Below are 20725 nucleotides of genomic sequence, written 5' to 3'. Positions count from 1 at the left end.
TTCCACATAAACAGTAAATGCTGGCTACACCCTCAGCTAGTTCACAAAAGTCTACTAAACACATGATATAGGAACAAAGATTCATGCCTACAAGAATTTTGTTCTGAGTTAAAAAAGAAACAAAACAAAAACCTACCAATGAACTTAGGCACACACCTTCTGTGTAAAGCTGGAGACATCCTGTACTGTACTTGGGTAAATGCAGAGTGGTTTTGAACATATGGTAAGTGCTTGATGATCACTTTATGCTTGGTAGATTCGTTATTCTATAAAAGCCTATCATGTTCTTTTCATTGTCTTCTTTTTTTGTAACTCGCTATCAGTTAACTTCCGTATATGACATGCAGAATCCTAATAACAGATATCCTTAAAGGTGCATGATCCACGTCAGTGTGCCTTAAGCTTTCCTGTTCTTAGAATATATATTTGTTGAATATATAATATACACATTATATATAAATATGTACTACATATAAAATTTGTTTCTTTTGAGAGTTAAAGACTTGACTTTTACCACTCATATTATTAAGCATAGATTTTTCCTTAAAGATAAATTCTCCATTTCAAAAAGTTAGTGATAAGGGCAGCAGGGATAAAGGATTTCAATAGTTTAAGTTTAAAGTCCTGAGAAAAGTCCAAATGGGGAATATTTTCTGATTGTGAGAAGTTAACATTTTTATCTGATTATTTTGTAGAGAGTCAGAAACACCCCGAGGGCAGTCAGGGGAGCTGGGTGGCCACGTGGTGAAGAGAGCAGGGACATTGTCCCAATGCTGTAGGGCACCACGTGCTCTGCCCGGCTCTCTGTGGAGGTGGCTCAGCTTTGGCGAGTCACACAGATGGTTATTCAGGCCCAGTTCTTGAATTTCAGCATATTTTGCTTCTGAAAAGACAAAAACCAATTATTGATAGCTATGCTGACCTCAGATATTCAGGCTATCTTGGTGAAATGATCTTTTCCAACCTTCTTATTGCCAGTTAAAGGTGACCCTGAACTTGTGTTGCATCCACACGACTCCTGAAACAGAATGCTACGGGCACCAGTGACAGTCACAACAAAATTTATTGCAATGAGAGGCAAGGCCAACTGATGGGGACTGACACTCTTGACCAGAGTGCAGTCTTGAACAACAGGGGTACAGAGTTTTTATAGCTGACCACATCGTCTTATCATCACCTGGGGACAGAACAAAGAAATAGTTCCCAGATGGGGGTGGAAACAGTTCAGACAGGCCCTTGCCCCAATCCAATCAAACACTAAACCAGTTGATTTTCCTTAAACTTTTGTTCCCTTGATTGATAGGACACATTATCTCTTAATCTACAGTGTTAAAACAAAGCTGTTATTTCTTAAGGCTACAGGTTAGCCCTACACTACAATTTAACCCTTACACTTGTTGACATAAATTTAGTGAAAAAAACAAAACAAAATCCAAACCCAAGAAATTGATACCTTCCCTGAATTTTGTGTTTTCGGTCACCGATGTGGTTTTGATCCCCCTCATCCTTTTGGCCAGGTAAGCTCTCTCTTACCAAGAAGTCCTTCATAAGATCACTCCAACCTCCACTGGGAATCACAATTAGAGCGAGTTATCCTAACATGTAGGTAACTGTGACCTACCACTCGACTTCCCCCAAGAGAATGTGCCTCCTAAGGGGTCTAAGCCATATCTGGCTCAACCTTCTATCTTGTGTTGGGCCAACAAGTGTTTTCAGCATAGGAGATGCTCACTAGCTATATTCTGGAATTTTGAATTTGAGCTGAACTAGACCTTGCCGCCATCAATTTATAATTAAAGCAAGATTCAGATTAGGAATTTTTCCTTTCCAACCTCAGGGCCCTGCCTTTGAAAAGGGTCAGAAGCATTGAAGTCAGGCCTTTGATATTTCATGACATCCATAAATCATAGTCATATAGCTACCTTTTTTTGAGGATCTGTTATGTTCCGGATAATGTGCTGGACATGTTTAAAGCCTGTTTTTTATTTACTTTGCCTCAAGCAAGAAGAGTGATTTCCTTTGCTAATTCATTGGTTTAGACAGTGAAGATCCCTGATTTAATGAAGCTCATGTTCCTCTGGAAGAAGAGGGACAACAAACAAATAAACAAGGTAATTTCAGATAGTGACTACACAATGAAGGAATTACAACTGGGTTATGATGTAGTTAGCACCGCTTTAAATATCAACATCAGGGGATATCTCTCCAAGGGGGTGACATTAGTGCTAAACCCCGAGTGAGGTAAAGGAGACTGGTAATGTAAAGAGCATTCATGCACAAGGACCAGCATGAGCAAAGCTCTGAGGAAGGTATGGACTAATCACATTATTAAGTTATCTATGGATCTGTCTGCTGGAATCTGAGCAATATCCTAGCACACCTATACACTTGGGAAGGGCTACTCTTTTCTTGCTAGCCAGTGGGCTTTTCACCCCCAGCATCACCCCAACTCAGCTGGGACACCCTATTATACCCGTAAGCATTTTCCTTATCCTTCAAAATATAGTCAAAACCCCACCTCTGCTTTCCCATCTTTGTGTTCAGTGAGTTAATTTTGTGTTTATTTTCTCCTGGTTTATTTTGCCGTATGAAACACGGGTTTTCACATCTGTCCAGGCACCTCCTGGCGCCTGTGAGGCTCAAACGATGTCATTCATTCAACAGATTTCCTAAGCAACCTTGTTCTGGGCATGGGGCTAAGGCTTGGAACCAAAATGCACACAGGTTGATAACTGCTCTGTGACACATATATGTTTTGATAATTAGACTTTCATTATAAATACCTCTTTCCAGAAACAGTGTGGAGAATTGATTACAAAACAACCAGATTGGAGCACCAGGATGGCTCGGTCGGTTAAGCGCCTGATTCTTGATTTTGGCTCAGGTCATGATCTTGTGGTCGTGAGATGGAGCCCCTCCTCGGGCTTTGTGTGAAGCCTGCTTGGGATTCTCTCTTTCGCGCTCTCTCTCTGCTTGTCCGCTGCTCGTGCAAGCTCTCTCTCTCAAAAATAAATAAATATTAGGAAAAAAAAAGCAACCAGGTTGTATATAGGGAAACCAATAAGTATGTATAATGCATATGAATGTGTGCATGTCTGTATTGTAGATAGCTGCTGTTTTTGTAACATTAGCACCCATTCCCCCCTTTTTTTTCCTGGAAAGAACACCCTGTTTTCATTAATTAGCCCCCCAACCATTACCCCTGTTCCATGAGGTTGGGTGAGATTAATTCCACCTTTAGGTTCCAGAGTGGCCATGTCATAGGTCCTGGCCAATCAACCCAGGTAATCCTGAGCTTTTGGTTAGGAAAAAAAAAAAAAAAAAAAAGAGAAAAATTTTCTCTCCTCTGGAGTGGTCGAAAAGCTAGGATATAAGACTGGAGTTCTGGAAGATAACTTACCACCATGGGGGAGGAGCCTATGGAGAGCAGAGCCTCACACAAATAAAATTCACCATGAGATACAGGGAGGAACTGCCATATGAGCTCCCAGATCTAGCTGGACACCCTTAGCCCAGTTAAATAAACCAAAAAATTCCCTTTCTTGTTCAGTTTGAATTGAGTTTTCTGCTACATACAACCCAAATATTTCTAAATAATACAGGCAAGGAGCCTAAGGCACACTTGTATTTGTTGCCAAGTTCCCACAGCCAGTAAGTAGTTGTGTTTACTTTAAACCCAGGAAATCAGGGTGTCTCGGTGACTCAGTCGGTTAGGCATCCAACTCTTGATCTCAGCTCAGGTCTCAGTCTCAGAGTCGTGAGTTCAAGCCCCACATTGCATTCTGTACTGGGTGTGAAGTCTACTTAAAAAAACCAAAAAACCAGGAAATCAATCTCTAGCGTCTTTGCTCTAGATTGCCTCTTAGATCAGGGTGGGAAGGGAGAGGAGCAGACGGACTTGAGAGATGTTCGATCTTAGGGACGGGCTGAACATGGTGAATCAGGGAAACGTGACCTACATGTCGGGGAGATGATGCCACCACTCATGGAGAAAAAGGAATTACTAAACAGAGGACATATTTGGGGGTGGAGAAGAGTTGGAGGTGAGGAGTTGTGCTCTGGATATTTTGGGTATGAGCTGTCTGTGGAGAAGGCAAATAGAAATGACAGGACCTGAGGTGAGTGAAAAGTTCTAGGTTAGATTCACTCAGTCTTTTAACAAATACTTATTGAAGGTCTGCTGTGTGGGAAGCGCTGGCTGAGATTAATGGGATCTATGGGAGAACTCGATAGTCATGGAAATGTTTTGGAGCCATGAAGCTTATATTTAAGCCTGAGTCATCAGTGTATAAGTGATCTTTGAGGTGATATGGGTGAATGAGGTACCCAGGGATTGTATAGAGGGTAAGAATAAGAGAAAATTTAACTTCTGTATCTCAGTTTCCTTGTCTACAACTACCCCATAGGGTTGTCGGGAAGGTTGAACTTTTAGAACAATGCTGTACATAATGAGCCGACTGTGTGTATCTTCGCTGTGATGAATGTGAGGTTGTTGCTGTTGATAATGAAGACATTGTAAAGAGCAAAGAAACTGGGGCAGGACGTGTCAGAAGTTGGGGTTAATGTATAGTTTAATTTAATTTACATTTGAATGAATGTAGCTAGCTGCCAGGGATGCACGTACAAACACACATGTGATGTTGCCTTTTTCCTCAATGAAGTTTATGTCCTTGTGGCGACCTTTAGGGTCAACTTCTTGCCTCCACTGAGTTCTTATTCTTTCCACTTGGAGCTGTTTCTTCACCGACAGACAGGCATTAGCCTAAATATGGAACTCAGCCTTTATTCTTGTTTTACACACACACTCCCACAGGTTAAGTTGAAGCCTTTGCAAGGTGACTTGACTGAAAGCTTAGGGAGGCAGATGGAATCGACTTGAGCCATCCTTTCCCTGTCCATTCAGAACACCTTCAAAGGGATACCATTTTTCTTACGCAAATACCACGCAAATACGCAATACCACTCTCTTGTGCCTCTACCCAGAGCCACTTCCAAGCCTGTATTTACACATCCAAGGACTTAGCAGATGCTTTGAGGTTTCACTTTAAAGAGTCTGAGTAAGTTCTTAGACAAGGGTCATCTTCTTCCCCAGTCTCTACCTGGGACATCGTCTTCCCTAAAGTGTCTACCTATATCTACTTAGATACCAAAGACTGTGGGTATATATAAAACACTTATTCACAAACTTACACATACATACACTGTTAGTAAGAAAAATGGCAGTATTCTCTTCATATTTTTTTTGTTGTCGGCTCTTGTTCAATTATAAATATATTTTAAACATTTTCAGTGTTAATCACTCTGATCTACATGATTGTTAATGATTACATATTACTCTGTCTTATGACTATAGTGTACTTTTCTTATGTAGTTTTGACATTGTTTCCAATGTTTCACTATCATAAATAATTCACTGGAGAACATCCTTGGGTCTATATAGTGTGGTGTCCCTGACACCTGTAACAGCCTGGCACTTAGTGAATGTACACTAAAATATTTGTTGAGTGAAAGAGTGGACATGTCAACTCAATTTCCATTCTGGGCACTAGTGTTTGTTTTTATGCTCTGTATTATTTAAGTCCAGACTTTTTTAAAAATAATAATGGGAGTTATCACAGGACTGTGCAAATTAAGATCCCGGCTCCGAAATGTGGTTTCAGTTAACGTGATGCTAATGCAAAGTGAGAACTGCCCGGTTAACTTTGTTTCCTTAATTCAAAAGTAATGAGTGCTAACTTTAGACAATTTGGAAAGTAGAAGAAATGTTAAATCACCCATAATTATGTATATCACCAAAAAAAAAAAATATATATATATACATATTTCTTATTAATCTTTTTTTATGCAAATATGTGGGTTTTTTTTTTTTTTTACAAAAAAGGGTTGTTTGGTTTTTTTACAGTACTTACATACTATTAAGTAACTGCTTTTCTTCACCTAATATATATATATAGATTGTGAACAATTCCTCATGTCATTAAATATTTTTCTTTTACATGGTTGTTATCAGGTTCTTAGGGTTACGTTTTATGGATGAACTGCAGTATTTTTTAACTAACCTCTCACTGTGGGTGAAGTGCCTAGGCTTTTGTATAAACCATGAAAAAAATTCTAAAACCTAATTAATTTATATGTTTTTGTAGTTCTCAAGTGTACTACAAAGGTATATTAATTTTTAAAAAGCAGAGACATATACTGTACTAAATATTATAGTATAATTTTGGAAAGTAGGTTGGAGAAAAAGTAGGTGGCACTTTTTCATGTCTTACTTGATACATTTCTATGTTGTTTGAAAATTTTATCAACAGTGTGTATTAATTTTATGATTAAAAAATACTAAAAAGGGTTTTAAATTTTATTATTTTTTTAATTAAAAGATTCTGGGAGGGGCATTATGCTCTATATAATTTTTTGTTGTTGTCTGCTCTTGTTCAGTTATAAATATATTTCAAACATTTTCAATGTTAATAACTCTGATCTAGAAATGACTTGTGGGGGGCATCTGGGGTGGTTCAGTCATTTAAGTGTCCAATTTTGGCGCAGGTCATGATCTCGCAGTTCGTGAGTTCGAGTCCTGCATCGGGCTCTGTGCTGACAGCTCAGAGCCTGGAGCCTGCTTCAGATTCTGTCTGTCTTTCTGTCTCTCTCTCTGTCTGCTCTTCCCCTGCTCATTCTCTGTCTCTCTCTTTCTCTTTCTCAAAAATAAACATTAAAAATTTTTTAAAAAATAATTTAAAAAATCTTTTATTAAAGTATGCTCCATACCCAATGTGGGGATTGAACTCATGACCCCCAAATCAAGAGTTTTATGCTCTACCAACTGGGCCCACCAGGTGCCTCTGTTTTTAAATTTTAATTTACACCCAGCACCCAGATCTTGGTTTCTAATACCATTCTCCAATAAAAGGAACCTGGGCTCCTTGAAAAAAAAAAGGCTAACTCTAGGCCTGGGGCAGAGGAAATTCAAGACGATCCTGGAGCATCTGGTAGTGCCAGAGAGTAAGAAAAAGCTCAAAAAGCAAAAAAAAAAAAAAAAAAAAATTGTGACCTATCAAAAGGACACAGGCACTGACCTGCAAGAGCTCCCAGTGGCCAAATCTGGAACAAAGTGAGATGCAAAACAGATGATATTGGCTTAGAACCCAAAGTATAAAATAAATATCCGTGAGTTCCTAATGTGATATAAATAATAATAGCAATAAATAATATAAATATAATGCAAATAAGTGATTAAATAAATAAATAAATGGGTGGTGGGGGAAGTGACAACTCTTGCTTAAAGGAGAATTCTAAATAATTTACATAGACCCTACCCAACTTCCAGGAGGGGAAGCTTAATCACCCCCAGTCAAAAGAAAAGAAAAACCCACGCACTTTGAACATGGTGAGCTGTGTTTAGGGAGTGCAATATATGCAAAGGTGCGAACAGTAATTATGGTGGCGAGCACTACCTCGCAGGGTGGTCGTGGTCAACATAACAGTGATAAGGCATGTTGATAGCACGTTCCTTTGGTATGACATGGTGAAAATGGCACTTTAGGGACACCCGGGTGGCTCCGCTAAGTGTCCACCTTCAGCTCAGGTCATGATCTCGTGGTTGGTGAGTTCCAGCCCCATGTCGGGCTCTGTGCCGACAGCTCAGAGCCGAGAGCTTGCTTTGGATTCTGTGTTTCCCTCTCTCTCTGCACCTCCCCCACTTGCACTCTGTCTCTAGCAAAAGTAAATAAACATTACAAAAATAATAATAAACACTATGAGTTAGAATCACATTTTTAGGCCCACCTAGTCCAAAGCTTACGTTTTTATGATTGTGTCTTTGTCCTTTTTTCACTAGGGCTACCTTAGGCACGCCAGTGAGATCATGGCTCTGTCTTTAATCCTGCCCTGCCCCTGGGCCAGCAGCCCCACCCTCTGTCCTGGGTCTTAGCCGTCTGGGGTTCCCACAAGCTAGAATTAAGCCTGGGTGGATTTTCTGGGCAGCCACTGATACTTTGGATCTTTCACCTTTCAGTCTATCTTCTTGCAGTCAATCAGGTCTTGGTAAGGATAAGAGCTAGTTTTGTTAAGGATTTTAGACTATTCTAAGGGCAACAGGAAGCTTCTGAAGATTTTAAGCAGAATATGAACTAGGAAGGAGGGAGGGAGGAAAAGTGACTCTCAAATGACTATTCCAGCAGCCCCCCGCAGCCAAGATGTGGTGGGCCTCCATCAGGGTGCTGGCGCTGTGGGTAAGGACTTCTGATCCCAAGACAGTGAGTGATGATAATCACACACATTTATATACTCCTGGGGAGTTTACACTGCAAATGCTTTCACATTCTTTGTCAATTAATGTTTACAACCCTGGGTAGAATTTCCATGTTGCAAATGAGAAAAACTGGAGCCATAGGAAATTACGTGAATTGCTCAAGGCTAAGCAGCATAATTTTAACCCAAGCATTTTGATTCCAAATCCAATGGGTTTTCCAGTGCCCGACTGCAAGATTAAGGGGGAAGATATATGTTAGCGATTTGGTCTCTTGCCCTTTGGGTTAATGGTTTTCAAAATTACTATACTTACAAGCTTAAAAACAGATTCCTGGGCCCCACCCTCGGAGATTCATACTCTGTGTTTCTGGAGGGGGCGCAGGCCTCTGTGGCACCCTCGGGGGATGTGAGGAGAGGGGCTCATGAGGCACGCTCTGAAAACCAGAATTGCCATGGTCTTTGCTTGTTTTCCCAATTTCCCAGTGCACAGGCAACACTGACCGGGGGCACATGTTCTCCAAGTACGTGTTATTATAATTCAAAAATGGATGTAGATTTTTTAAAACTATTATTTGAGCACTCATCCTTCCGAATCTGACTGGCATTGGCAAACTTGGTTTTGCAACTATTTTTGCTGTTTAGTGACCACCTGGTCCTTTTTGCTCCTGTCCCACCTCAAGGCTCCCCGGTGATCACCGTCCCCATGTCCCCGGGCCCGGTGCCCATGGCTCCCCGGCAGCAGGCCTCGGGCCATGGCAGGGCAGCCACACACCTACTTCTTTAGAGCCGAAGCCTCAGCCCGGAGCGACGGGGGTCAGAGCAGGAGGCTTCGTAGCCACGGAGAGAAGGGGACGGGAAGAGGCTGGTGTGACTATTTCCCCATCTTCCCCACTCCTGCCCAACTGCAGGTGATGTCTTCGGTGGGTCATTTTTCTTTTAAGAAAACAGCAAGGTTGTCCATATCAGCTCCCTGTCTTATTTGGCCTGAATAGCGGATTTTGTTTCTATTTTGTTTAGCTTTCTGGTACAGCTAAGATCAGATGTCCTTCTTTATGTCATTGCTTGTTTGTTACTACTTTATTTGAAGGTCACGTAAGGCTGGAGGCTCACTATTTATGAATTCTATCTACTTTTCAGTCATCACCTGAGAACTAATACCCGTGCCCTTGCATCTCAAGTTACAAAAAAGGGACCCCAGCCAGTGTGGTTTAGGTGCTCTAAAGAGCAAAACTGCAGGGACCCCACAGTGGTTTATTCATTCGGTTTTCCTCAGCCTCCACCGGCCCACCATACACTTCCTGTCTCCTCACACTCCACAGGAATGTTTTCCTGGAAGGCAGAGTCAACCCCGGGGAACACTATTCTTTCCACATACTAATGGCTTCTCAAAGTCTCCCCAGAGGCACGGCCTCAGCAAGGGTTGCAGGGGGCAGGTTTCCACTTTGCCCAAAGGAGCCCCAGTCTGCCACTCATGCTGTTTGCCAAGTCCAGGGCCTGTGTCCTTCCCTCCACCTCGGCTGAGTGGTCTCTGGTGGGGAGACGAAGCATGAATGTTTATGGAGTGCCCACTATGGGCCAGACCCCACAGAGTTGCTTTGGTCAGTTACAAACACCTCCTTCTTTCAAGCAGATGGGACCCCACATGCTAGGCATCATCTGTGGCTCTCTTAGTGGTTGGTACTCTCTGGGACCCCTCAGTCCTCAGGGAGCACACACCTCATCTCCTGGCCTTGGCAGGGTTTCCTGATGGGATTTCCAAGGATCACAAGTCCTTCTGGAGGTGCCCAGTGCTGGGGGCACCTGGAAATTCTTCAGCAGGACCCAGTTAACTGGTACGGCCACACGGTTGTCCCTGCCTCCAACTTTGGTTTATCTCAGAGCTGACAACTGATAACTTCTTACAGCAAGCTCCTCAGGGCAGGAAATATTTCCACTCACTCAAAGACACCCCTCACCTTAAAGGGGACCTAGAGGAGATCTTGTCTCTGTATTTCCCTCCAAGGGGCTGCTCACAGGGCACATATGCCCAGTCTCTATACAGCAGCACGGCCAGGTGAGGCCAGCAAACCTTGTTCACCCCAGTGTGGTAACTTTGGACCTTTTTGAATAATCCCTACTGATTCTGCTTGTGGGGTGGAGGAACAGCCCTCTCCATAGTCACTGTCCCACAAACACCCCCCTGATGTTAGGGGGCCTGGACACATCCTCCACATGGGCTACACCCTGGGAATGGTGAGACCTTCCTCTGCTTTCATAACCCTTTTAGACAGTGGGTCCGTGGGGAGAAGGGAGGACCCAGGATTGGTCCAACCTGGTTTCTAAGGAGGACAGCCTAGAATCTACATCATGACCACTCAAGGTTTAGTGAAATTGGGTCTAACCTTCCATGGTGTTTAATCAGAGAGCTGGAGGCGTGGGATAGTTAGAATCTCTGGGCAGAGAAACATCCACAACAGGCAAGTGGCCTCACGGAGGTGGGGCCTGTATGGGTCATCACGGTGGAAGCAGGACCCCTCACGGCAGCTGGGGGAAGGGAAGGATGACAAGTTTCAGCCCTCCAGAGGGAGAGGAGTATTCTGGCAAGGCGTGGGCAGATTGTTGGGCCCCAAGCCAGGCAGCTGTGGTTTGGGGCCAGGTTCCAGGGCCAGCAGGGAACTGGAGTGCCAAATGGGAGCTGAGCAGGTGCCCAGTCATATGGTAGACTTGGCCCACAGGGTGGGTTTAGACAATAATACTCAGGCTGTAGGGCACCTGGGTGTCAAAGAACTCTCCTTATATCCCTGGGTACTTGGCTTGGGACAGCAAGACTAATCAATCCTCTGTCTCCCCACTAGTGGCCAAAGACCCCAAATTATGAAACAATAAGCTTGAATAGGACTAGCTCAACTACCTAGCAGGATAGAGAAAGTGTGCAGCTGTCCTGGAGATATAGGATTACCTTTATCCCCATCCTCCACCCCCCCCCCCCCCGGATTCTTTCTTTGAGAGGCAGCCATTCCTATAAACTGAAACAGATGAGTTCTTGCAAAGATGGCTCATAGATTTTTTTTTATCTCTGAAATTCACACACAAAGAGGCTATAGATGATGGATATGTACATCTATACATACCCACAGACACACTCATGCATACGGATAGGTCTTACATACATAGTAGATGAATCCCTAAAAAGTCATATTTAAGTTCAGTTTTTATAAATAATCCCTACTTAAAATTATCAAGGCAGCATCTCTTGGTGGATCTTCCTGCTCTCTTTAATTAAATAATAGGACATATGCAGCCTAACTCTTTTTTTCTTTTCCTTTTCTAGTTTTTTGCCAGGAAACTCAGAGCTGAACTTTATATTTAATTTCATTACTTCCTTAGTTTCAATCTTCTGCTAGAACCGTTTTCTTCTTTGAACCCATTTTGTTATGTAACTTCTGGATATAGGTCCTTGATGTAATAGCTTCGTAGGTATTTATCAAATGTAATTTTCAATGACTTTAGAAGTGATTAATGAGTAAGTAATAAATAAATGGGTTGAATTTTCTAGAATCTTAAAAACATGTACCAGGAAGTTTCTCAACTGATGGATTACTAAGTTCTGGAAAAACAGAATTCTACTGTAATGCACAATATCCTATTTTGGAACCCACCTGAATGGAGATGGGAATGTAGAATTCACCCTCTGCAGTTGCGTGTGAAAGTGGGTACCTCCGAGTTGGAAGGGATTAACCAGAAGGACCTGTTGGGGGAGGGGCCTGCCAGTCTCCATGTACGGGTGTGCTTTGCCAACATCACTCCCTTTGCACCTACTCTCTCAGCCATATTTGCAAACACACCTAGGAATGTTGGCTACATCCTCCCTGGGCAATTCGGACAAAGCTTTTGCAGTCCTTTATCTGACCTACTTGGTCAACACGGCGCCTTGACTCAAAGATATCAGGGAAGAAAAAGGCCTGCAGTGTCATTGAGTCCATTCCTCAGGGTGGGGCAGGAGGGGAAAGCAACCTGATCTGCCCCTTCCACCTCTGGGGAGAAGCGTGTGGTGAATTCTCCTCTTTATACCCAGAGCAAGCCTTCGGCACTGGCCATCTTAGGAGTGACCAATTTAGTTTCTCATTCTGGCATCTCCCCTTTACTTATCTTCATCCTTACTGTGTTCTTGGAGACAATGTGCTGAAGCAGGAATGTGTGTTCAGAAAATCTTTCACAAACATGTCACGGGGCCAGTAGCTGATGTGCTCCCCAGCTCTGTTAACGCCAGTCTGAAGGTGCAGGCCAAAGTTCTGCTCTGCTCAGGAGGGGCTGGCACCTGGAAGGTTCTGCTGATCCTCTGTGCTGTGGGGTGAGTGGGGCGCACAGTACTGCCCCCAGGAGACTGAGAAGATGAGCCACTCTCTGGGCCAGTCTTCCAGGGCAGGGGGCCATTGGTGTGGAGTGAATGGCATTAAGGATCCCCAGTGTGCTTGAGGCAGGGAATGGATACATGGAAGGTATCTCCCCTCTGAAGCAGCTCTTTGGGCAGAGTGTCGTCCTCAGGCTTCATTTCATAGGTCAGAAAGGAAAAGTCCTAGGGCAACCTGGAATTGTCCTCAAATAAGCCGAGGACAGACAAGAGGGAAGGGATTCAACTTATTCTGTGCAATTATTGAGGGGCTGAACTAGGACCTATGAACACAAGTTAGAAGGAGACTGAACTGGGTTCAAAATGAGGAAAGTTTGAGGAACACCTGGGTGGTTCAGTCAGTTAAGTGTCCAACTTCGGCTCAGGTCATGATCTCATGGTGGGTAAGTTTGAGCTCCACTTCGGGCTCTCTGCTCTTAGTGCAAAGGTTGCTTCAGATCTTCTGTCTCCCTCTCAATCTGCTCCTTCCCCATTTGCACACACACACACACACACACGCACACACACACACACACACTCTCTCTCTCTCTCTCTCTCAAAAGTAAATAAACATTAAAAATGTTTTTAAAAATGAAAGGCATCCTTTATTTTTAAAAAAAAACACAAAAAACAAAAATCAAAAAAAATGAGGAAGGTTTTCTAGCTCTTGGGGTTGTTCAAAAGTGGATTGGATCTTGGGCACCTGGTGGCTCAGTTGGTTAAGCAGCCGACTTCGGCTCAGGTCATGATCTCACAGTTCGTGAGTTCGAGCCCCACACTGGGCTGTCTGCTGTCTGCACAGAATCTGCCTCTGATCCTCTGTCCCCCTCTCTCTACCTCTCTCCTACCTCTATTTCAAAAATAAACCTTAAAGAAAAGTGGGTTGGGTCTATCTAAGGGTAAATTGATAGAGAAAATGTGGTGTATACACACAGTGGAATATCATTCATCCTCAGGACGGAAGGAAATTCTGACGCTCACTGCAGCATGGATGAACCTTGAGGACATTGCCAAACAGAAGATGAGGGGTTCCGTGGACGGGTGGTGGTGACGGTTGTACAAGTGAATGCACTTCACGCACCGAACTGTACTACTTACAAATAGTTAAAAGGGTAGATTTTATGTAATGTATATTTTATCAAAATAAAAAAATTAAGTAAACAACATTGGAGATTAAAGGACCTTGTGACAGTGAATGAAAAGTGGCTATTAGCCAGCTTGTCACATTAGCACGAGTGTGTACCTCTGGTAATTGCCACTGCTTTAGTTTTGGTGACACAGTCCCAGAGACCACAATCTAATATGGAGAGGAAGAGGCTAATTACTCAGAGTTTTAGAGACAGTTAGAAAATAGAGGCAGGAAGGCAAGTTTCCTTAGGAAAAGGGACTTATTTGCCTTCGTCGTGTATGCTTGTGTGAGTGGCAGGGGTAAGGTACCCATTAGCTGTTGGGGTATAGCAACAGGCACTGTGATGTAGAAGAAAGATTCTTTCTAGACATTTTAGGTTTTAGTTTTGTAGTTATTTAACTTCTTGGGGCTCACTTTCTGTGTTGTAAAATGGGAATAACCTCTTCTTTGCAGAAATGGAAAAGTCATATCTGAAAGTACCTACCACATAGTGATTATCCGCAAAAATGTTCATTATTATTGGTCTTCCTGCGATATTCATTTTTTAAAAGTTTTCTGTTTAGGACACATTTTACCATGATTTGCCTGTCAGTGATGTGGTTCTTGCCAAATTCATCTTAGCAACCGGGGGATGGAGTTGATATGCAAAACACATTATGCTAACTCTTACTGACAAGGCAATATAACCCTGTGCTATTTTGAACATCCTGGGGTGTTTTACAAAAGGAAGCGTGATTATTTGTTTTGGTTTCATTGAGACCTCTCTACTAGTCCATCAGTGGCAGAGCTGAGACCCAGCCCCTTGACCTAGGAGACCTTTGACTCCCCTACATGGCCCACTTAACTGTCCGCCAGCTCTCACCTAAGTACCTGGATCAGAGACCCATCTGGAAGAGGTCCAAGAGGTACCTCATCAGCATTCTGCACCTCTGCCAAAGGACGACTGGGAGAGGAGGCCAAAGCCAACCAGGGAAAACGAAGGCTGAAATGCTTTTTCTAACCAATCCATCAGCATTGAGGCTGTGGAGTGTTCCTCTCTTCTAGCCACCCCCATACGTGCCCATAGTTCCCAGGGCTTAACCTGATAGACTGGTAGAATAGAGGGAAGCTTCCACAAGCACTCAGGGAATAGAAACACTGTGAAATGTGAAACAACCACTCCACCTTGTTAATAGCACTTTGGGGCACAGAAAGGGAAATTCTGGTCTGTGTTCAAGCTAGCATGAAGTGCCTCTGCCCATTTCCCCACCCCCTCTGAGGGACATTTGGCAGCATTTGAAAGTGACAAGACCTCGGAGGTTGCAGTTGTCCAGGCTTGGTCCTCCAGTGTTCCGGGTAGACTTTGGGTTTCGTCTGATCCTTACCACCTGAGGCTCAGCTGCCTCAGATGGGTTAACAGCAGCTTATGGGATGACAATCGTAAGTCACAATTGTAAGACATGAGCCATTTTCCCTATACTTCAATCCCATCTTGGTGTTTGATATAAAAGATTGCCTAAACCCACTGGTGACAAAAACCTAATTAAAACTAATTTGGGTAAAAATGGGAAATTACAGGCCTTGGGAAATCTAAGAGTAAATCTATGTAGCTGAATCAAAGAGCCCCGATCACATCCTTATGACAGTATTCTGTGTTTTCTTTTTTTCTGCACATTTCCTATGTGGTGGCCTCCATTGTCACTCTTCCTCCCTGGTAGCAGAAATGGCCACCAAGATCTCCAACTTTTTACTAGCTTCACAGCTTTAGACCATAGAGAGAACCTCTTTCTAAATCATTCCATTGTCAGATGATTTTCCTGACACTGGTGAAACACCAAAAATAAGATTTAGTTCCTGCCTTCAGGCTTCTTTCAGTGGATGGGTTAAGCTTATGAGATCATTGGAGTTTGACTGGTTTATTAAAAAAAAAAAAAAGAAGACAATATAATTTTGAAACAGGATGTATCTGGATATGAAGCTTCTAGAAGGGATATTGGAGAATCAGGGAACTAAGTAAATGCCACTAAGTGCCTAAATTCAAGGAGTAGGGGCTCCAGGACATGGAAGGAGAAAAAAAAGAAGGGCATTTGAGAACATTCTTGCCTCTCACAACTTTGATTATAGATCATTTCCAGCAACTATAGTTAGTTCCTGGTTTCCAGATAATCATGATTTGTGGTGATCTAAACATGAAAACCACATAAAGTGTATGTGAGTGAATTGGTGAGAATCAACCTGGAACACCAAAGGTTTGACTCCACCTTCTTTTAAGGATCTGGCATGTGTCACGAAGGGGATAGAAGCCTGCTTGAGAAAAATTAAAAAAAAAAAAGAAAAAGAAAAAGCATTTCTCTAACCACAGACATTCACGGTAGGGGATCAAAGACTTCTGCATCATGGCCAAAATGGAGTAACAGGGAGTGAATTCACCCTCCTGCCTTCAATAACGAGAAAACTGGACAAAATATATGAAATCATAGTTTTCAGGTATTAAACAACAGGCAGCATTGAACAATGACCTTGAGAGGGGATAGGAGGTGGGGGGAAGAGGTGAGTTCTACAATTGTTGCATCTTGCTACCTGGAGGCAATTTCCAGACTGCAGTTCAGGGAGGGAGGAACAGAACTCGATAGTCTCATTGCAGTGAGGAACTAGAGATCCAGGTGAAAGGAAGTTGATGGCACTAGAATTTATGGATCAGGCTGTGAGAAACGGAGCTACAGAGAGAGAGCAAGCTCCAGAGATCTGCAGAAGGGTCACTTCAAAACTTTAGCTGAAATGAATTAAGTCAATCAGAGAAAGACAAATACCATATGACTTAACTCACATGTGGAATTTAAGAAACAAAACAGATATGAACATAAGGGAAGGGGTAATGGAGAGAAAGGGAAACGAACCACAAGAGACTCTTAATGATAGAGAACAAACTATGGGTTGATGGAGGGACGTGGGTGGGAGATGGGCTAGATGGGTGATGGGTATTAAAAAGGGCACTTGTGATGAGCACTGAATTCTGCTCCCGAAACCAATATTGTGCAGTATGTTAATCAACTAAACAAAGAAAAAACAAACAACAACAACAATAAAAAACACTTTAGCTGAGTACTGATCTATCTACACACAAAAGGAAAGTATCTGAGAGGAAAAACTACCTGAAAGCAGCAGGCTGAACATTTTCTGGGGCTCACTTAGTAGTGGGACTAAATAAGTCCTGAACTAAAGGTTACACTGGACCCACCACAACAAAGCTTAAAATCAAACCTTGTAAGGATCCAATTTCTCCCAGGTAAGTTAACCCTGTGCCATAATAAAGTTCAACACTACTTAAAAGAATACAACAAAATCCAGCAAACAATATAGAACTACAGTGTCAGGCATCTAGTAAAAAATTATCAGGCATGCAATGAAGCAGGAAAATGTTACTCACAACGAAGAGAAAAACTGATCAATAGAAACAGACCCAGAAATTATAGAAATGACGAATTAGATAAGAACATTAAAACAGCTATTTTATTATATTTTATCTTTTTAAATATTTATTTATTTATTTTGAGAGAGAGACTGTGAGTAAAGGAGGGACAGAGAGAGAGAGGGAGAGAGAGAATCTCAAGCAGACTCCATGCTCCTTGTGGAGCCCAATGCAGGGCTCAAACTAATGGCCACTGGATCATGACCTGAGCCATTATCAAGAGCTGGACACTTAACTGACTGAGCCACCCAGGCAACCCCAAAATAGCTATTTTAAATATGCTACCCATGTACAAGAAAGTAGAGGAAAACAGATACAGGATGGGAAGATAAACTGATAACATAAAAAAATACCTAGATGGCACATACATAGATGAAAAATGCAATAACTGAAATGAAAAATAGTGGATGAGATTAATAGTTGATGAGATACTGCAGAAGAAAGGATAACTGAGGTTGAAGACAGAGCAAGAGAAACTATCCGCATGGAAACATAGAGAGAAAAGAGACTGAAAAAATTAAGAGAGGTTAGTGACTTGTGGGCTATACATATATAATCCAAATACACTGTATCTGTATAATTAAAGTGCCAAGAAAATGATGTGATGAGTGGGGAGAAAATATGTGAAGAAACCATAAATAAAAATGTTTTAACTTTGGTGAAAACTATAAATTGGCAGATTCAAGGAGCTCAACAAACACCAAGCAGAATAAGCATTATGAAAACCATGCCAAGTGGTGCCTCGGTGGCTCAGTCGGTTAAGCGTCCAATGTGGGCGCAGGTCAGGATCTCATGAATTTCGTGAATTCAAGCCCCGTGTTGAGCTCAGTGCTGACAGCTCAGAGCCTGGAGCCTGCTTCGGATTCTGTGTCTCCCTCTCTCTCCACCTCTCCCCAGTTGGCAGTGTGTATTCTCTCTCTCAAAAATAAATAAACATTAAAAAAAAATTTAAGAAAACCATGCCAAGACACATGATAATCAAATTGTTGAAAATCAGTGGTAAAAGAAAATCTTCAAATACAGTCAGATGAAAAGGGACAAATCACATACCTGGAAGCAAAAATGACAAAAACGGCAGATTTCTTGTTACAAACTGTAATCCAGAAGACAATGGAGTGACATCTTTAAAGTGCTAAAAGAAAAAACTGTCAATCTTGGATTTCATGCCCAGCAAAAACATTTCAAAAATAAAAGTGAAATGAAAACTTTTCAAACGTTTCATCACTAGAAGTTCTTCAATATAAGAAATATTAATAGAAATTTTTTAGGTAGGATACCACACAAGAAAAGGATCTACTTAAATGACCGAAGAGTGCCAGAAATGATAAATATGTGCATAATTTCCTTAAATGATGACTGATTGTTTAAAGCAAAAATAATCAGTGTATTGTGAGATTCATAACATCTGTTGAAGCAAAAATGTATGAAAATATCACAAAGATAAGAAGGAAGAAATCAAAGTATACTGTTGTAAGATTCTTTGGCTATACTTAAAATGGAATGATATTATTTGAAGTTAGACTGTTGTAAGTTAAAAAGTGTAATGTGTCCCCTATCGGGACCAAAATAGGTTACACAAATCATGTCCTGTTCAAAACAAAACAAAACAAAACAAAACAACCCTCTGTAGAGCTAATTCAGTAATTTTATCATTCTCAAATTTGTGTCTTTCATTCTGGCTTTAGTTATAGTGGTATTTGTAATTTCAAAATGTAACCTGTCTCTGTAGTTCAACATCTGCTCCTGTTCTATTAAACATTGCCAAGTAATAGCAAAGGAAGTATTTTCAGCATCGTGCTGGTCTCGGCAAGCTAAATTTGGTACTGTGGAATTTGTTGGTGAGGATAAACTATGTGAGAATTCCTATGCTTGAAGCAATCCTGGCGTCAGGCCATTTCTATTTAAATGATGGGTTTGGACAAAATTGTGTTTACAAACTGATTCTGCCACTTACAAACTGTACTACCTTCTGTTGGGGGGGAAACATGTAAGGTCTCTGTGACTTGGAGGTCCCACACCTCGCAAAGAGAAGAATATATACTTCTCCGGTGCCCTTCCTTATTTACTGTAGAATGAATAAGACTTTTGGAAACTGTGATGGAAAAGTTGCTTACTTAAGAACTCACCATTCTTGTCAGAGGAGGAGAAAATAATACTGACTGACCTCATTAGTTTTTCCACCAACGTGTCTCCCTAGTCAGGACTACACGTGGCTTATGTTTGAAACTATGAGCTTGAATAAGGTCTATTACTTGGTGGCCAGATCATCTGATAGTGGTATAACATGTTAAGTGGCACTGGACAGCTTAAAGAAGGAAGGTACATGGTTAATAAGTACACCTAGACAGAGGCACAGGCAGCCTCACTTGGGAATAAAGAACAAAGGGGATTCAGGAGATCCCAACAATGTCCCAGTTCTGCCATTAGCTAGACCTAAAGCAAGGCCATGTGACCTCCATGGGCCTTAGTTTCTACTTGGACCAGAGTAATGCTTCCCTAAGTGGAGTGCATACCCTTGGTAGTATAGCACATTTTTTTTCTTTTTAATATATATAGATGTATTTTTAAAAATATAACTGTTTTAGAGAATATAACTATAGCCAACCATAACTTTAGAAATATTATTGATTAGGATGAGTTAACACGTAAAACTCAAGTCAATATAAAAACAAATATTATGTAAACAATAGTCCACACAATACCAAGACAGAGAAGAAAATCTGAAAAGATTATCAGTCTAAAATGCTGGGTTTACAGCAATAGCACTGCTAAGAATTTATCCAAGGGATACAGGAGTACTGATGCATAGGGGCACTTGTACCCCAATGTTTATAGCAGCACTCTCAACAATAGCCAAATTATGGAAAGAGCCTAAATGTCCATCAACTGATGAATGGATAAAGAAGTTGTGGTTTATATACACAATGGAATACTACGTGGCAATGAGAAAGAACGAAATATGGCCCTTTGTAGCAACGTGGATGGAACTGGAGAGTGTGATGCTAAGTGAAATAAGCCATACAGAGAAAGACAGATACCATATGGTTTCACTCTTATGTGGATCCTGAGAAACTTAACAGAAACCCATGGGGGAGGGGAAGGAAAAAAAAAAAAAAAAAGAGGTTAGAGTGGGAGAGAGCCAAAGCATAAGAGACTGTTAAAACCTGAGAACAAACTGAGGGTTGATGGGGGGTGGGAGGGAGGGGAGGGTGGGTGATGGGTATTGAGGAGGGCACCTTTTGGGATGAGCACTGGGTGTTGTATGGAAACCAATTTGACAGTAAATTTCATATATTAAAAAAATAAATAAATAAAATAAAATAAAAAAAAATAAAAAATAAAAATAAAATGCTGGGTTTAGAAATATTTTTTAAAAGCATTTATAATAGCACATAATTTGCTCATAATATTATAAACAAAATGAGAGAAATATCCTGGCAACAGAACTGTGGAAAGTAGATATCAGATGGACTTGGGGGAACAGACGAGTTGACTCTGAAGCCAGCAGCGGGTGAAGTCGAGAGATAACCTG

The 20725-nt window shown here is 41.7% G+C and overlaps 1 long non-coding RNA gene across 5 annotated transcripts in view; it reads left to right on the top strand.

Moving 5' to 3' along the window:
- The window catches only part of LOC132682057 (uncharacterized), a 243354-nt gene that overhangs the window by 157653 nt on the left and 64976 nt on the right, over positions 1-20725 (top strand). For 4 of the 5 annotated variants that reach the window (XR_014137389.1, XR_013550211.2, XR_014137388.1 and 1 more), the window contains exon 3: positions 2002-2111. The exons of the other annotated variant lie outside the window; for it this stretch is intronic. This is a non-coding gene — a long non-coding RNA (uncharacterized LOC132682057). The remainder of the gene's footprint in view (positions 1-2001; positions 2112-20725) is intronic. 5 annotated transcript variants of the gene reach the window in all.

This window comes from Panthera onca, chromosome A1 (assembly GCF_046562875.1).
Source record: "Panthera onca isolate mPanOnc1 chromosome A1, mPanOnc1 haplotype 2, whole genome shotgun sequence".
In the NCBI taxonomy this organism is placed as follows: domain Eukaryota; kingdom Metazoa; phylum Chordata; class Mammalia; order Carnivora; family Felidae; genus Panthera; species Panthera onca.
Note: the sequence above shows the minus strand (reverse complement) of the source record. Positions and strands in the feature narration are given on the sequence as shown.